The 16,300-nt window shown below is 42.7% G+C and overlaps 1 protein-coding gene across 3 annotated transcripts in view; it reads left to right on the top strand.

The window, feature by feature from the left end:
* Positions 1-2,145: 2,145 nt before the first annotated feature.
* The window catches only part of LOC128686037 (dual oxidase maturation factor 1), a 255,893-nt gene continuing 241,738 nt past the window's right edge, over positions 2,146-16,300 (top strand). For 2 of the 3 annotated variants that reach the window (XM_070083436.1, XM_070083434.1), the window contains exon 1: positions 2,146-2,266. The gene's annotated coding sequence lies outside the window, so the exon portion shown is untranslated. Of the gene's footprint in view, positions 2,274-16,300 lie in introns of all 3 variants that reach the window. The other variant, XM_070083435.1, reaches the window with a different exon arrangement.

Raw genomic sequence — 16,300 nt, 5'->3', positions numbered from 1 at the left:
TTCGTCGTGACGTTCCCAGTAATCGACTCACATTCGTTGGATAGCACGGAGAATGGTTACGAATTTCCCATAGTAGACTCCTGCTTTTTCGTAGTTTCTGCCTCTCCATCCATCATCCTGATCCTTAGTTCTGTTCTATGATATCCGGCAACTGTCCAGGTTCCTTTCCTGACTTGAGGATTCACAACAGGAGGATTACTACAAATCTGTCAATCGCTGTATCTCGAGCTTGGCCACCCCCAGCTCCTCCTTAAGCTGAAGGTAGAGTTGGGCGATTATGGACATCTTGGTTCAGTTCCACAAAGAGCGCACTAGACATGACTTCACTCAGTAAGTTGCATGTCACAACTAAGCAAGGTGCATATCACAAATGAGCAAGGTGCACGTCACAGCTGAGCAAGGTACACGTCAAAACTGAGCAAGGTACACGTCACAACTGAGCAAGGTACACGTCACAACTGAGCAAGGTACACGTCACAACTGAACAAGGTACACGTCACAACTGAACAAGGTACACGTCACAACTGGACAAGGTACACGTCACAACTGAACAAGGTACACGTCACAACTGAACAAGGTACACGTCACAACTGGACAAGGTACACGTCACAACTGAACAAGGTACACGTCACAACTGGACAAGGTACACGTCACAACTGAGCAAGGTACATGTCACAACTGAGCAAGGTGCACGTCACAATTGAGATACATTATTATGGTGCAAGAGTGTGTGATGGCAGAGTGTTATGGTGCAACAGTGTGTATGATAATACAGTGTTATGGTGCAACAGTGTGTGATGGCAGTGTGTTATGTGCAAAAGTGTGTGATGGCAGAGTGTTAAGGTGCAACAGTGTGTGATAGCAGTGTGTTATGGTGCAAAAGTGTGTGATGGCAGTGTGTCATGGTGCAAGAGTGTGTGATGTCAGAGTGTTATGGTGCAACATTGTGTGGTAATACAGTGTTAAGGCGCAACAATGAGTGGTGGTACAGAGTTATAGTGGAACAGTGGTGCAACAGTGTGATAATACAGTGTAATGGTGCAACAGTGTGTGTGATAATACAATGTTATGGTGCAACAGTGTGTGGTGATACAGTATTATGGTGCAACAGTGTGATAATACAGTGTAATGGTGCAACAGTGTGTGATGATAAAATGTTATGGTGCAACTGTGTAGTGGTACAGCGTTATGGTGCAACAGTGTGTGTGGTGGTGCAGTGTTATGGTGCAACAGTGTTGTACTACAGTGTTATGGTGCAACAGTGTGGTGCTACAGTGTTATGGTGCAACAGTGTGTGTGGTGGTACAGTGTTATGGTGCAACAGTGTGTGGTGATACAGGAATGCATTGGTAGAGAATAGGAGAGTGAAAGAATACAGGGTTATGGTGCACGAGAATGAAAGAATGCAGAATTATGGTACACGAGAGTGAAAGAATGCAGGGTTATGGTGAACGAGAATGAAAGAATGCAGAATTATGGTACACGAGAGTGAAAGAATGCAGGGTTATGGTGCACGAGATCGAAAAAATGCATGATTATGGTGCATGGAGTGAAAGAATTCAGAGTTATGGTGCACGAGCGAAAGAATGCAGAATTATGGTACACGAGAGTGAAAGAATGCAGTGTTATGGTACAGGAGAGTGAAAGAATGTAGTGTGGTACAGGAGAGTGCAAGAATGTAGTGTGGTACAGGTGAGTGCAAGAATGTAGTGTGGTACAGGAGAGTGCAAGAATGTAGTGTGGTACAGGAGAGTGCAAGAATGCAGTGTTGTGGTACACGAGTGCAAGAATGCAGTGTTGTGGTACACGAGTGCAAGAATGCAGTGTTGTGGTACAGGAAAGAATACACGGGTATGGTACACAAGAATCAAGTTATTTAGTTTAATTATTATTCGAGTGAAGGGAAGTAATTAAGTGTTGAGATTCATGGGAATAAGAGAATGCAGTTTAGGATAAGAAAGAGGGAAATAATACATGGATAGGATACAAGATAGTACAGTAGATTGAAGCAGTATGAAGGTAATGTAGCATTAGGGTAAAAAGAATGCTGACATTCACAATATTGCTTCACTCTCCAGGGAGCGGAAGGGACGTAACCAGAGTTATCAGCTCCTAGCGTCATTACTGGCAGTTGTCAGCAGGATACAAACACTGATACATACAGTCACACATACACACAGGACGGAGCGAGGTGCTGTCTCCAGTAGTCCACAGTGATATACACAACTCATTACTGCGTCTCTGAAGACTACCATTCACGGCTCAGGTAACTGGTAAGCTGTGTTCTAGGTGCTGTGTGACGCTCACCCAAGGTCAGTAATATCAAATCTGGGTTGGTCTTCCGTTGGGATTTAGCAAAACACAACTATGATTTGCCTAGCAGGCAAGAACGGGAAGATACATTGTTCTGTTTCAGTGTACAGTGTACATTAACATTGCAAGTCTACATGCAATGTTTCTATTGGGACTTGGTTTCGCTAAGGATAAATCTTTATCGAAACTTGATGAAGCTCTACCCTGAGCGAAAAGTTATTGAAATGTGTTTCATTATAACGAATATAAACATTATTCCTATTATTTTACTTTAGCTTTTATTAAGCAATAAAGTTGAAGCCAAGAACGGGAAAGTGTTGGTGCAGGATAGAGCAGATAAAACGGGGAAGTGTTATTGCACGATAGAGCAGCAAGAATGAGGAAGTGCTGGTGCAGGATAGAGCAGCAAGAACGGGGAAGTGCTGGTGTAGGATAGAGCAGCAAGAACGAGGAAGTGCTGGTGCAGGATAGAGCAGCAAGAACGGGGAAGTGCTGGTGCAGAATAGAGCAGCAAGAACGGGGAAGTGCTGGTGTAAGATAGAGCAGCAAGAACGGGGAAGTGCTGATGTAAGATAGAGCAGCAAGAACGGGGAAGTGCTGGTGCAGGATAGAGCAGCAAGACCGGGGAAGTGCTGGTGTAAGATAGAGCAGCAAGAACGGGGAAGTGCTGGTGTAAGATAGAGCAGCAAGAACGGGGAAGTGCTGGTGTAAGATAGAGCAGCAAGAACGGGGAAGTGCTGGTGCAGGATAGAGCAGCAAGAACGGGGAAGTGCGGGTGTAAGATAGAGCAGCAAGAACGGGGAAGTGCTGGTGTAAGATAGAGCAGCAAGAACGGGGAAGTGCTGGTTCAGGATAGAGCAGCAAGAACGGGGAAGTGCTGGTGTAAGATAGAGCAGCAAGAACGGGGAAGTGCTGGTTCAGGATAGAGCAGCAAGAACGGGGAAGTACTGGTGTAAGATAGAGCAGCAAGAACGGGGAAGTACTGGTGCAAGATAGAGCAGCAAGAACGGGGAAGTGCTGGTTCAGGATAGAGCAGCAAGAACGGGGAAGTACTGGTGTAAGATAGAGCAGCAAGAACGGGGAAGTGCTGGTGCAAGATAGAGCAGCAAGAAGGGGGAAGTGCTGGTGCAGGATAGAGCAGCAAGAACGGGGAAGTGCTGGTGCAAGATAGAGCAGCAAAAACGGGGAAGTGCTGGTGCAGGATAGAGAAGCAAGAACGGGGAAGTGATGGTGCAGGATAGAGCTGCAAGAACGGGGAAGTGCTGGTGCAGGATAGAGCAGCAAGAACGGGGAAGTGCTGGTGTAGGATAGAGCAGCAAGAACGGGGAAGTGCTGGTGCAGGATAGAGCAGCAAGAACGGGGAAGTGCTGATGTAAGATAGAGCAGCAAGAACGGAGAAGTGCTGGTGCAGGATAGAGCAGCAAGAACGGGGAATTGCTGGTGCAGGATAGAGCAGCAAGAACGGGGAAGTGCTGGTGTAGGATAGAGCAGCAAGAACGGGGAAGTGCTGGTGCAGGATAGAGCAGCAAGAACGGGGAAGTGCTGGTGCAGGATAGAGCAGCAAGAACGGGGAAGTGCTGGTGTAAGATAGAGCAGCAAGAAAGGGGAAGTACTGGTGCAGGATAGAGCAGCAAGAACGGGGAAGTGCTGGTGTAAGATAGAGCAGCAAGAACGGAGAAGTGCTGGTGCAGGATAGAGCAGCAAGAACGGGGAATTGCTGGTGCAGGATAGAGCAGCAAGAACGGGGAAGTGCTGGTGTAAGATAGAGCAGCAAGAACGGGGAAGTACTGGTGTAAGATAGAGCAGCAAGACCGGGGAAGTGCTGGTGTAAGATAGAGCAGCAAGACCGGGGAAGTGCTGGTGGAGGATAAAGCAGCAAGAACGGGGAAGTGCTGGTGTAAGATAGAGCAGCAACAACGGGGAAGTACTGGAGTAAGATAGAGCAGCAAGAACGGGGAAGTACTGGTGTAAGATAGAGCAGCAAGAACGGGGAAGTGCTGGTGTAAGACAGAGCAGCAAGAACGGGGAAGTACTGGTGTAAGATAGAGCAGCAAGAACGGGGAAGCACTGGTGTAAGATAGAACAGCAAGAACGGGGAAGTACTGGTGTAAGATAGAGCAGCAAGAACGGGGAAGTACTGGTGTAAGATAGAGCAGCAAGAACGGGGAAATGCTGGTGTAAGATAGAGCAGCAAGAACTGGAAAGTACTGGTGTAAGATAGAGCAGTAAGAACGGGGAAGTACTGGTGTAAAATAGAGCAGCAAGAACGGGGAAGTGCTGGTGCAGGATAGAGCAGCAAGAACGGGGAAGTGCTGGTGTAAGATAGAGCAGCAAGAACGGGGAAGTGCTGGTGTAAGATAGAGCAGCAAGACCGGGGAAGTGCTGGTGTAAGATAGAGCAGCAAGACCGGGGAAGTGCTGGTGCAGGATAGAGCAGCAAGAACGGGGAAGTGATGGTGCAGGATAGAGCTGCAAGAACGGGGAAGTGCTGGTGCAGGATAGAGCAGCAAGAACGGGGAAGTGCTGGTGTAGGATAGAGCAGCAAGAACGGGGAAGTGCTGGTGCAGGATAGAGCAGCAAGAACGGGGAAGTGCTGGTGTAAGATAGAGCAGCAAGAACGGAGAAGTGCTGGTGCAGGATAGAGCAGCAAGAACGGGGAATTGCTGGTGCAGGATAGAGCAGCAAGAACGGGGAAGTGCTGGTGTAGGATAGAGCAGCAAGAACGGGGAAGTGCTGGTGCAGGATAGAGCAGCAAGAACGGGGAAGTGCTGGTGCAGGATAGAGCAGCAAGAACGGGGAAGTGCTGGTGTAAGATAGAGCAGCAAGAACGGGGAAGTACTGGTGCAGGATAGAGCAGCAAGAACGGGGAAGTGCTGGTGTAAGATAGAGCAGCAAGAACGGAGAAGTGCTGGTGCAGGATAGAGCAGCAAGAACGGGGAATTGCTGGTGCAGGATAGAGCAGCAAGAACGGGGAAGTGCTGGTGTAAGATAGAGCAGCAAGAACGGGGAAGTACTGGTGTAAGATAGAGCAGCAAGACCGGGGAAGTGCTGGTGTAAGATAGAGCAGCAAGACCGGGGAAGTGCTGGTGGAGGATAGAGCAGCAAGAACGGGGAAGTGCTGGTGTAAGATAGAGCAGCAACAACGGGGAAGTACTGGAGTAAGATAGAGCAGCAAGAACGGGGAAGTACTGGTGTAAGATAGAGCAGCAAGAACGGGGAAGTGCTGGTGTAAGACAGAGCAGCAAGAACGGGGAAGTACTGGTGTAAGATAGAGCAGCAAGAACGTGGAAGTACTGGTGTAAGATAGAACAGCAAGAACGGGGAAGTACTGGTGCAAGATAGAGCAGCAAGAACGGGGAAGTACTGGTGTAAGATAGAACAGCAAGAACGGGGAAGTACTGGTGTAAGATAGAGCAGCAAGAACGGGGAAGTACTGGTGTAAGATAGAGCAGCAAGAACGGGGAAATGCTGGTGTAAGATAGAGCAGCAAGAACTGGAAAGTACTGGTGTAAGATAGAGCAGTAAGAACGGGGAAGTACTGGTGTAAAATAGAGCAGCAAGAACGGGGAAGTGCTGGTGCAGGATAGAGCAGCAAGAACGGGGAAGTGCTGGTGTAAGATAGAGCAGCAATAACGGGGAAGTGCTGGTGTAAGATAGAGCAGCAAGACCGGGGAAGTGCTGGTGTAAGATAGAGCAGCAAGAACGGGGAAGTACTGGTGTAAGATAGAGCAGCAAGAACGGGGAAGTACTGGTGTAAGATAGAGCACCAAGAACGGGGAAGTACTGGTGTAAGATAGAGCAGCAAGAACGGGGAAGTACTGGTGTAAGATAGAGCAGCAAGAACGGGGAAGTACTGGTGTAAGATAGAGCAGCAAGAACGGGGAAGTACTGGTGTAAGATAGAGCAGCAAGAACGGGGAAGTCCTGGTGTAAGATAGAGCAGCAAGAACGGGGAAGTACTGGTGTAAGATAGAGCAGCAAGAACGGGGAAGTACTGGTGTAAGATAGAGCAGCAAGAACGGGGAAGTACTGGTGTAAGAAAGAGCAGCAAGAACGGGGAAGTGCTGGTGTAAGATAGAGCAGCAAGAACGGGGAAGTACTGGTGTAAGATAGAGCAGCAAGAACGGCGAAATACTGGTGTAAGATAGAGCAACAAGAACGGGGAAGTACTGGTGTAAGATAGAGCAGCAAGAACGGGGAAGTACTGGTGTAACATAGAGCAGCAAGAACGGGGAAGTACTGGTGTAAGATAGAGCAGCAAGAACGGGGAAGTACTGGTGTAAGATAGAGCAGCAAGAACGGGGAAGTGCTGGTGTAAGATAGAGCAGCAAGAACGGGGAAGTGCTGGTGCAGGATAGAGCAGCAAGAACGGGGAAGTGCTGGTGTAAGATAGAGCAGCAACAACGGGGAAGTACTGGAGTAAGATAGAGCAGCAAGAACGGGGAAGTACTGGTGTAAGATAGAGCAGCAAGAACGGGGAAGTGCTGGTGTAAGATAGAGCAGCAAGAACGGAGAAGTGCTGGTGCAGGATAGAGCAGCAAGAACGGGGAATTGCTGGTGCAGGATAGAGCAGCAAGAACGGGGAAGTGCTGGTGTAGGATAGAGCAGCAAGAACGGGGAAGTGCTGGTGCAGGATAGAGCAGCAAGAACGGGGAAGTGCTGGTGCAGGATAGAGCAGCAAGAACGGGGAAGTGCTGGTGTAAGATAGAGCAGGAAGAACGGGGAAGTACTGGTGCAGGATAGAGCAGCAAGAACGGGGAAGTGCTGGTGTAAGATAGAGCAGCAAGAACGGAGAAATGCTGGTGCAGGATAGAGCAGCAAGAACGGGGAATTGCATGTGCAGGATAGAGCAGCAAGAACGGGGAAGTGCTGGTGTAAGATAGAGCAGCAAGAACGGGGAAGTACTGGTGTAAGATAGAGCAGCAAGACCGGGGAAGTGCTGGTGTAAGATAGAGCAGCAAGACCGGGGAAGTGCTGGTGGAGGATAGAGCAGCAAGAACGGGGAAGTGCTGGTGTAAGATAGAGCAGCAACAACGGGGAAGTACTGGAGTAAGATAGAGCAGCAAGAACGGGAAAGTACTGGTGTAAGATAGAGCAGCAAGAACGGGGAAGTGCTGGTGTAAGACAGAGCAGCAAGAACGGGGAAGTACTGGTGTAAGATAGAGCAGCAAGAACGGGGAAGTACTGGTGTAAGATAGAACAGCAAGAACGGGGAAGTACTGGTGTAAGATAGAGCAGCAAGAACGGGGAAGTACTGGTGTAAGATAGAGCAGCAAGAACGGGGAAATGCTGGTGTAAGATAGAGCAGCAAGAACTGGAAAGTACTGGTGTAAGATAGAGCAGTAAGAACGGGGAAGTACTGGTGTAAAATAGAGCAGCAAGAGCGGAGAAGTTCTGGTGCAGGATAGAGCAGCAAGAACGGGGAAGTGCTGGTGTAAGATAGAGCAGCAAGAACGGGGAAGTGCTAGTGTAAGATAGAGCAGCAAGACCGGGGAAGTGCTGGTGTAAGATAGAGCAGCAAGACCGGGGAAGTGCTGGTGCAGGATAGAGCAGCAAGAACGGGGAAGTGCTGGTGTAAGATAGAGCAGCAAGAACGGGGAAGTACTGGTGTAAGATAGAGCAGCAAGAACGGGGAAGTACTGGTGTAAGATAGAGCACCAAGAACGGGGAAGTACTGGTGTAAGATAGAGCAGCAAGAACGGGGAAGTGATGGTGTAAGATAGAGCAGCAACAACGGGGAAGTACTGGAGTAAGATAGAGCAGCAAGAACGGGGAAGTACTGGTGTAAGATAGAGCAGCAAGAACGGGGAAGTACTGGTGTAAGATAGAGCAGCAAGAACGGGGAAGTACTGGTGTAAGATAGAGCAGCAAGAACGGGGAAGTACTGGTGTAAGATAGAGCAGCAAGAACGGGGAAGTCCTGGTGTAAGATAGAGCAGCAAGAACGGGGAAGTACTGGTGTAAGATAGAGCAGCAAGAACGGGGAAGTACTGGTGTAAGAAAGAGCAGCAAGAACGGGGAAGTGCTGGTGTAAGATAGAGCAGCAAGAACGGGGAAGTACTGGTGTAAGATAGAGCAGCAAGAACGGCGAAGTTCTGGTGTAAGATAGAGCAGCAAGAACGGGGAAGTACTGGTGTAAGATAGAGCAGCAAGAACGGGGAAGTACTGGTGTAACATAGAGCAGCAAGAACGGGGAAGTACTGGTGTAAGATAGAGCAGCAAGAACGGGGAAGTACTGGTGTAAGATAGAGCAGCAAGAACGGGGAAGTGCTGGTGTAAGATAGAGCAGCAAGAACGGGGAAGTGCTGGTGTAAGATAGAGCAGCAAGAACGGGGAAGTACTGGTGTAAGATAGAGCAGCAAGAACGGGGAAGTGCTGGTGTAAGATAGAGCAGCAAGAACGGGGAAGTACTGGTGTAAGATAGAGCAGCAAGAACGGGGAAGTACTGGTGTAAGATAGAGCAGCAAGACCGGGGAAGTGCTGGTGTAAGATAGAGCAGCAAGACCTGGGAAGTACTGGTGTAAGATAGAGCAGCAAGACCGGGGAAGTACTGGTGTAAGATAGAGCAGCACGATCTGGGAAGTACTGGTGTAAGATAGATCAGCAAGACCGGGGAAGTGCTGGTGTAAGATAGAGCAGCAAGACCTGGGAAGTGCTGGTGTAAGATAGAGCAGCAAGACCTGGGAAGTGCTGATGTAAGATAGAGCAGCAAGACCGGGGAAGTACTTGTGTAAGATAGAGCAGCAAGACCGGGGAAGTACTGGTGTAAGATAGAGCAGCAAGACCTGGGAAGTACTGGTGTAAGATAGAGCAGCAAGACCGGGGAAGTGCTGGTGTAAGATAGAGCAGCAAAACCTGGGAAGTGCTGGTGTAAGATAGAGCAGCAAGAACGGGGAAGTACTGGTGTAAGATAGAGCAGCAAGAACGGGGAAGTACTGGTGCAAGATAGAGCAGCAAGAACGGGGAAGTACTGGTGTAAGATAGAGCAGCAAGAACGGGGAAGTACTGGTGTAAGATAGAGCAGCAAGAACGGGGAAGTACTGGTGTAAGATAGAGCAGCAAGAACGGGGACGTACTGGTGTAAGATAGAGCAGCAAGAACGGGGAAGTACTGGTGTAAGATAGAGCAGCAAGAACGGGGAAGTGCTGGTGTAAGATAGAGCAGCAAGACCGGGGAAGTGCTGGTGTAAGATAGAGCAGCAAGACCGGGGAAGTGCTGGTGTAAGATAGAGCAGCAAGAACGGGGAAGTACTGGTGTAAGATAGAGCAGCAAGACCGGGGAAGTGCTGGTGTAAGATAGAGCAGCAAGACCGGGGAAGTGCTGGTGTAAGATAGAGCAGCAAGAACGGGGAAGTACTGGTGTAAGATAGAGCAGCAAGACCGGGGAAGTGCTGGTGTAAGATAGAGCAGCAAGACCGGGGAAGTGCTGGTGTAAGATAGAGCAGCAAGAACGGGGAAGTGCTGGTGTAAGATAGAGCAGCAAGAAAAGTTGTGGGTAGACAGGAATATAAAAAAAAAAGGTTAATTAAGTGGCATATCCACTGTGGGATGAGTTATGGCTGTGGTGACTTAATAGTGACGGCTGCAGCAATTTTCCAAGTATCTGATTTGGAAAATTACCAAACCCGTAGTAGCCATACAACACCTGGATACTGTAACATAATTAGCTTTTACGCAAAGAAAAGGCAGGTACTTCCAATTCCTTGAATCAAGAGCCCATTACTGTCATCTAGGCTGTACTCTGCCAGTGATTCGTTAACAATAAGCAATATCATGACATTTAATTTATGGAAAACTTGTATAATAATTTTCCTGGAAATATGCTAATTACCATATTAACTCTGGTTTAATTATTTTAAATATTTCCGGGTAAATTATTTATACATACTTTCCATAAATTAAATGTCAAGGATTTGCTTATTTATTTGTTAACGAATCACTGGCAAAGCACAGCGTAGATGACAGTGAAGGGCTCTTGATTCAAGGAATTGGAGGTACTTGTTATTGCAACATTGATGACTTTACAATTTGGTCTTATAATTGAGCGTTGAAGGTGCACACTCTTCCCATGGTCTTGCCGCCTCGGTGCTCCAGTTAATGAGCTTCTCTGATACCAAGAATCATTTATTATATGCACTTTTATTAATTATAAACAATAAATATTTTATTAAAAAAATAGTAATAATAATTATATTATTATTATTATTACTGTTATGCCATATTTTATAAGAAATCGTAATGTGGAAATAAAAGATAGTATAAACTGCCAGCGTCAGCCGGAAGACTTTGGTTAAGCGATGAGGATATCAAGTAACATGGTAACTAGACACAAAAGCACGATAATGCTATCCTTTATTAACTGCGTTTCGCTCACACAGTGGCCTTTATCAAGTCACAAACAGATCCGTTTGTGACTTGATAAAGTCCACTGTGTGGGCGAAACGTAGTTAACAGAGGATTGCATTGTTCTGCATTTATGAATATTTTTCCATTGTATCGGTATTTTATACCATTTATCTCCAGCACGAGGGTTTCTCTTCAGCAGATCCGGAGTTACTATCATTTGGGTATGGGGTAAGCGAGGAGAAGCTCCTCCGTCTCTTGTCGTGGAGGGAAGAAGAGAAATGGAGACATTTCCTTGGTCTGTGTCTGCGTACTGAAAAACATACGAGAACATGATGTTTTTGTGGTGGAAAAGGAGTCAATGGGGTAAAAGTGGGGATTTAAATGACACGGGTCGATTTGGTATTTACGTTGCTTGTGATGGTTGCGAAAGGACGTTGAGACTGTGGTGATTGTGTTAGGTCAGGCTTGTGGAGGTATGGTCAGATGAGGATAGATATTCAGGAGGTCTGGGTTATTACTCTTTGTAAATGTTAATGATTTTTAAAGAGGAAGTCCTCTGTCACTTGACCAAAAACTCCAGCTGTGGCTCATCATATGACTAAGACCTGCGTCAGGAAACACTTGTCCTGTTTCCTGACAAACGTTATCTCTATCCTCTTTATACAATCGTGAGAGACGCTTTTTTTTAAATAAAAGTTACTTTACTCCAGCTGGTTTAAAAACTTTCAAACCCCCGTACACATAGAACCCATAGTTGGTTACTAGATGATATTCTAATCGTCTGAAGGAAGTCTTACAACTGAGGCCGACATATTTCATTAAATCTTATAGGAGACCCATTCTCTGTGACAGACTTAGCAGGGACATATAGGACACTTTTCCCCCCTCAACGTATCATATAAAACAGGGAACCGCACACTTCATGTATATCTAATTCTCAAAGAAGAACCTACTGAGAGGTGTGCCGAGACTATCAAAAAAATACCTGAAGTTCTGTACTAAAAACACAGCTAACCAGGTGAATGAATAGTGAGGATTACACACCAATAACCTACAAATAGGAGAAAGAAACTTATAACTTTTTGGTTCGACCTGAACTATTATCTAGTTATACTGAGAAAATTAGAGAAATAACCTGGTAAATTTAACAATAGTAGAATGAAAATTAATGGTGACAGAAGGAATTGAAAGCACCAGACCGCAGTATTGTTATGAATAACATTTAGAGTACAACACACTCAAGAGGAATAAATAATATAATACAAGTATGGTACAACACCCCAACATCAACACCTAAACAAGAATATGACATCAATAATCTACCAGAAACATAACTTAGCAACGCTAGTAGTTAATATGACATCAATAATCTACCAGAAACATAACTTAGCAACGCTAGTACTTAATATGACATCAATAATCTACCAGAAACATAACTTAGCAACGCTAGTAGTTAATATGACATCAATAATCTACCAGAAACATAACTTAGCAACGCTAGTAGTTAATATGACATCAATAATCTACCAGAAACATAACTTAGCAACGCTAGTAGTTAATATGACATCAATAATCTACCAGAAACATAACTTAGCAACGCTAGTAGTTAATATGACATCAATCATCTACCAGACACATAACTTAGCAACGCTAGTAGTTAATATGACATCAATAATCTACCAGAAACATAACTTAGCAACGCTAGTAGTTAATATGACATCAATAATCTACCAGAAACATAACTTAGCAACGCTAGTAGTTAATATGACATCAATAATCTACCAGAAACATAACTTAGCAACGCTAGTAGTTAATATGACATCAATAATCTACCAGAAACATAACTTAGCAACGCTAGTAGTTAATATGACATCAATAATCTACCAGAAACATAACTTAGCAACACTAGTAGTTAATATGACATCAATAATCTACCAGAAACATAACTTAGCAACGCTAGTAGTTAATATGACATCAATCATCTACCAGACACATAACTTAGCAACGCTAGTAGTTAATATGACATCAATAATCTACCAGAAACATAACTTAGCAACGCTAGTAGTTAATATGACATCAATAATCTACCAGAAACATAACTTAGCAACGCTAGTAGTTAATATGACATCAATAATCTACCAGAAACATAACTTAGCAACGCTAGTAGTTAATATGACATCAATAATCTACCAGAAACATAACTTAGCAACGCTAGTAGTTAATATGACATCAATAATCTACCAGAAACATAACTTAGCAACGCTAGTAGTTAATATGACATCAATAATCTACCAGAAACATAACTTAGCAACGCTAGTAGTTAATATGACATCAATAATCTACCAGAAACATAACTTAGCAACGCTAGTAGTTAATATGACATCAATAATCTACCAGAAACATAACTTAGCAACGCTAGTAGTTAATATGACATCAATAATCTACCAGACACAACCTAACAATACTAGTAGTTAATATGACATCAATAATCTACCAGACACAACCTAACAATACTAGTAGTTAATAAGACATCAATCATCTACCAGAAACATAACCTAGCAACGCTAGTAGTTAATATGACATCAATAATCTACCAGACACAACCTAACAATACTAGTAGTTAATATGACATCAATAATCTACCAGAAACATAACTTAGCAACACTAGTAGTTAATATGACATCAATAATCTACCAGAAACATAACTTAGCAACACTAGTAGTTAATATGACATCAATCATCTACCAGAAACATAACCTAGCAACGCTAGTAGTTAATATGACATCAATCATCTACCAGAAACATAACCTAACAACACTAGTAGTTAATATGACATCAATAATCTACCAGAAACATAACTTAGCAACACTAGTAGTTAATATGACATCAATCATCTACCAGAAACATAACCTAGCAACGCTAGTAGTTAATATGACATCAATAATCTACCAGACACATAACCTAACAACACTAGTAGTTAATATGACATCAATAATCTACCAGCAACATAACTTAGCAACACTAGTAGTTAATATGACATCAATCATCTACCAGAAACATAACCTAGCAACACTAGTAGTTAATATGACATCAATAATCTACCAGAAACATAACTTAGCAACACTAGTAGTTAATATGACATCAATCATCTACCAGAAACATAACCTAGCAACGCTAGTAGTTAATATGACATCAATAATCTACCAGACACATAACCTAACAACACTAGTAGTTAATATGACATCAATAATCTACCAGAAACATAACTTAGCAACACTAGTAGTTAATATGACATCAATCATCTACCAGAAACATAACCTAGCAACACTAGTAGTTAATATGACATCAATAATCTACCAGAAACATAACTTAGCAACACTAGTAGTTAATATGACATCAATCATCTACCAGAAACATAACCTAGCAACGCTAGTAGTTAATATGACATCAATAATCTACCAGACACATAACCTAACAACACTAGTAGTTAATATGACATCAATAATCTACCAGAAACATAACCTAGCAACGCTAGTAGTTAATATGACATCAATAATCTACCAGACACATAACCTAACAACACTAGTAGTTAATATGACATCAATAATCTACCAGACACATAACCTAACAACGCTAGTAGTTAATATGACATCAATAATCAACCAGACACAACCTAACAATACTAGTAGTTAATATGACATCAAAAATCTACCAGAAACATAACCTAGCAACGCTAGTAGTTAATATGACATCAATAATCTACCAGAAACATAACCTAACAACACTAGTAGTTAATATGACATCAATAATCTACCAGAAACATAACTTAGCGACGCTAGTAGTTGATATGACATCAATAATCTACCAGAAACATAACCTAACAACACTAGTAGTTAATATGACATCAATAATCTACCAGAAACATAACTTAGCAACGCTAATAGTTAATATGACATCAATAATCTACGAGAAACATAACCTAACACTAGAAGTTAATATGACATCAATAATCTACCAGAAACATAACCTAGCAACGCTAGTAGTTAATATGACATCAATAATCTACCAGAAACATAACCTAACAACACTAGTAGTTAATATGACATCAATAATCTACCAGAAACATAACTCAGCAACGCTAGTAGTTAATATGACATCAATAATCTACCAGAAACATAACCTAGCAACGCTAGTAGTTAATATGACATCAATAATCTACCAGAAACATAACCTAACAACACTAGTAGTTAATATGACATCAGTAATCTACCAGAAACATAACTCAGCAACGCTAGTAGTTAATATGACATCAATAATCAACAAGAAACATAACCTAACAACACTAGTAGTTAATATGACATCAATAATCTACCAGAAACATAACTTAGCAACGCTAGTAGTTAATATGACATCAATAATCTACCAGAAACATAACTTAGCAACGCTAGTAGTTAATATGACATCAATAATCTACCAGAAACATAACCTAACAACACTAGTAGTTAATATGACATCAATAATCTACCAGAAACATAACTTAGCAACGTTAGTAGTTTATATGACATCAATAATCTACCAGAAACATAACTTAGCAACGCTAGTAGTTAATATGACATCAATAATCTACCAGAAACATAACTTAGCAACGCTAGTAGTTAATATGACATCAATAATCTACCAGAAACATAACTTAGCAACGCTAGTAGTTAATATGACATCAATAATCTACCAGAAACATAACTTAGCAACGCTAGTAGTTAATATGACATCAATAATCTACCAGAAACATAACTTAGCAACGCTAGTAGTTGATGTGACATCAATAATCTACCAGAAACATAACCTAACAACACTAGTAGTTAATATGACATCAATAATCTACCAGAAACATAACTTACCAACGCTAGTAGTTAATATGACATCAATAATCTACCAGAAACATAACCTAGCAACGCTAGTAGTTAATATGACATCAATAATCTACCAGAAACATAACCTAACAACACTAGAAGTTAATATGACATCAATAATCTACCAGAAACATAATTCAGCAACGCTAGTAGTTAATATGACATCAATAATCTACCAGAAACATAACCTAGCAACGCTAGTAGTTAATATAACATCAATAATCTACCAGAAACATAACCTAACAACACTAGTAGTTAATATGACATCAATAATCTACCAGAAACATAACTTAGCAACGCTAGTAGTTAATATGACATCATTAATCTACCAGAAACATAACCTAGCAAAGCTAGTAGTTAATATGACATCAATAATCTACCAGAAACATAACCTAACAACACTAGTAGTTAATATGACATCAATAATCTACCAGAAACATAACTTAGCAACGCTAGTAGTTAATATGACATCAATAATCTACCAGACACATAACCTAGCAACGCTAGTAGTTAATATGACATCAATAATCTACCAGAAACATAACCTAACAACACTAGAAGTTAATATGACATCAATAATCTACCAGAAACATAACTCAGCAACGCTAGTAGTTAATATGACATCAATAATCTACCAGAAACATAACCTAGCAACGCTAGTAGTTAATATGACATCAATAATCTACCAGAAACATAACCTAACAACACTAGTAGTTAATATGACATCAATAATCT

Source organism: Cherax quadricarinatus, chromosome 9 (assembly GCF_038502225.1).
Source record: "Cherax quadricarinatus isolate ZL_2023a chromosome 9, ASM3850222v1, whole genome shotgun sequence".
NCBI classification, from domain to species: domain Eukaryota; kingdom Metazoa; phylum Arthropoda; class Malacostraca; order Decapoda; family Parastacidae; genus Cherax; species Cherax quadricarinatus.
The sequence above is the reverse complement of the archived record's forward strand: the minus strand, read 5'-3'. Positions and strand labels throughout refer to the sequence as shown.